Source organism: Solea solea, chromosome 21 (assembly GCF_958295425.1).
Source record: "Solea solea chromosome 21, fSolSol10.1, whole genome shotgun sequence".
In the NCBI taxonomy this organism is placed as follows: domain Eukaryota; kingdom Metazoa; phylum Chordata; class Actinopteri; order Pleuronectiformes; family Soleidae; genus Solea; species Solea solea.
Window position 1 is genome coordinate 9,799,272 of NC_081154.1, and position 3,246 is coordinate 9,802,517.

The following is a 3,246-nucleotide window of genomic DNA, read 5'->3' on the forward strand; positions in this document are numbered from 1 at the left end:
CACATGCGTATTGAAATTTAAAAATATACATCACAAAACACATGAATCATTTGGAAAAATGTGTTTTAAATCTACTAAGAGTCATGATAATATAGCACTGGGTGTAATAGGAGATTATTATTATATTTTACTTGCGATTTATACACCATTTACAGGTGAAATGACATCAGAAATCTCTGCAGGACTTAGTTCCCACCTATGTTGTTCTGACCGTACCTATAACCCCAGTGTTGTTTGGGTAACTCCTGAAATCAAACGTAAGGGTGGAAACCTCAGACTTCCTGCACTAAGTGAACATTTCCTCAGTAAACGGAGGGCAGATTGGCTGACAAACTGTGGTCTGTAGGAGATGACTTAGTCTGGGGTGGGGGGTCCGATGGAGAAGAATGCCCCTTCTGTCCATGCAGCCGGTGGGATGCCAGTACCTCGCTCACTCTGTCAACCTCCATCCCTCTGCTATGCAAACCCAGGGAAAGCTCACTCTGTCAGAGCTGCTTGAAGCCTGCATGTTCACTGCTGTTATACTGTTATTTGATTGATTTATTTTTTACATATATAAGAATAAAAAGTAAAAATGCAAAACTGAGGCTAGTTCAAGGAGCGAGGGCAAAAAGGGAGGGACAGACGTTAATTATACTGACTTTGCCTGGCTGAAAAATTCAGTAGACCATAGTGTATAATTACCATGGCAAGATAAAGTTCACCACTTCACCAGAAATAAACGTGACATCCACAGTAACTCTTACTTTTCCTGTGCAACTGTGCTCTGAGTGATTCACAAAGCTGTAAACAGAAAAGTGCATAAACCCAGTCAAACCGTCTGACCTAAAAATCAAGTCGAAATTTTTTAATCCTGGTTATGTCCTGACTTACCCTCTAACACTACCATGAGGTCTCAACAGCTATTGTAAAGCTTGCCAGTGACTTTGTTTCTGCCATTCATGTTCCCACATGATGTCTTGAAATGTCATTGATGATCTTTTGACTTTTCATTTATCGTAATGATTGTGGTCTTTGGTCTAAATTGTTCAAAACCCAGGGTCTTGGAGTCTACTGCACTTTAACAGATATCAGTTTGTAAAAGGAATAATAAATAAACATGGTAAACATTACCAACAAAAGCAAAAGTTACCATGGCTGAACAATATTTGGGTTGTAGGTTTTAGGTTGGAACATAAGGGTTTAGATTTATAACCCAGTAACTATTATGACTGACTTAATGTTAAATTATATATCAAAAGGTTACATTTAATACATTTAGAGTTATCCCAGTGCTTTCCTACAGGGTAAAGAGTGCAACATTTCAGAGGGTTTAATAGGTACAAATGTAAAATACTACCCATGTAGTAAATGGCCTGTATTTTTATACGCTTTTCTACTCAAAGTTGCTTCACACTACAGTTTTGCCAGTCACCCATTCACACCCATTCACTCACACGTCATGTTTCTAGAGGGCAATTCTTTGTTATTTTGCCATTGGATGTCACTCATTCTTACAGACTGGACCTTGTTATTCTTATCATTATTAATAATAATAAAAGTTATAAGAGATGAAGTACTGGAGGTGGATGAACCCCCGCAATTTTTTCTCATAACCTGGTTACGTAAAGTCATTGTCATTAACAGATTATTACAGGCAGGAGATATAGAAAGTGTTTTTTTTTTGTTTTTTTTTTAGATTTTATGATTAAAAAAAACAACGATCATGAAATACGCTTATTTTGAAATGTTTTATAGAGTGATTTAGAGTGTTTTAACTTATGATACATTGTTCTTGTGCTGTATTGATGGTAACACTACCCTGTTTAGTCTCCTTTTCTTAATTATTTTATTCTTGATTATGTCCATAGGTGACATTTAAAAACTAATAAAACTTGTCTTATAGAAGAGTGTTACCTGCTTTTATTTTCAGAAGAAAAACATCTGTAATGGTGGCTTTTATTTGCTTGTAGTATTACTGAGTATTGGGAATGCTTTACAACATACAAGCAGTAAATTGCAAACAGCAAGTTCTGAAAATGAAGAGGCAAAATCTAATTTTTCTCAGGAAGCAGTCAAGAGTTTTACAGAAAAGAAAGTCAGTTGTAAAGCGAGAGAAAAGGTTTTCTTGACCAGCAAAAGCAACAGCTCAACCCCCTTCCTCCTTTTTCCTTTCACAGACGGCTCCCACATGTTTAGACATGCTCTAAACCAGAGGGGCCCACAGGGTCGGCTCTCAACAGCTACAGTCCACTCTTTCCACTTTGTTCACCAAGCACTCTGACTAACACTCTCGACCACATAGACGCAGACTTTTAAAACGACGCCACATTATAGTACATCAGTGAGAGAGAGGGAGAGGGAGAGGGAGCAACGCGTGTTGCAGGGGTGGAAAGTGAAGATGTGGCAGACAAAGAACATAGTACAACAACTCACAATCACCTGAAACCATTCAAGGGCAGAGATTAAACAGTTAAGTTGCAAACACACTGGCAGCAGCATTGGCTCAGAGAGTATCCATGTTGCTGTGCTCTCGTCTCAGTGTTTCAGCCAGCTTTCCCCCTTTTCCAGATGTTGTAGCTCCGCCCCGCTGGCCCCGCTGCAGCCTCCCACAGCTTGAACCGAGCCAACAGCCACAGCTGCTATCAATCTGAAGTCTCTTGTAAGAAAGTTTCAGACAATCCAGATGAGAGGAAGACTCGAGTCTAAAGGCTACAGCCAGGATGAGACAGAGCTTACAGGCATGAGGACGGGGAAAAAATGAGGTGCAATCGCATCCACTGGGGATGTTTGATGCCTTTATCCAGAAGGGGAAAGAATCTAGAAGGAGGCAGTGATGCAATATTATGGTTGCCAACTGCTTTAAAAACGCAAAATCAGAACAACCAAAGAAGTTCAATGCCACTGAGAGGTGACTTCTAAACAAAGTAAAAAAAAACAAGTGAAAAATGTCCTTATGTGTGTGTCTTTTGCTGTGGATTTAATCAAACTAGCTGCACAGGCCTCCTCTCCAGTGACAGCTGATCGTTGCTCCAGGCCAACTTTCTGTTGAGCTAAATGGAAAATCCAAGGAAAATGGCAGCTTCCCCCAGTTTTCTACTCTTTGTTCGACAAGGAAACACAACTGATTTTGTTCAAAGCTCAGACCGACAGTGGCAAGAAAGCAGCATGGCTTTTAGTTCTCAAATGTATGGGCGACAACAGATTTACTGCTTTGGTTTTATTTGAGAATAAATAGGATTTTTTTATTATATTTTGGCAGGTTTT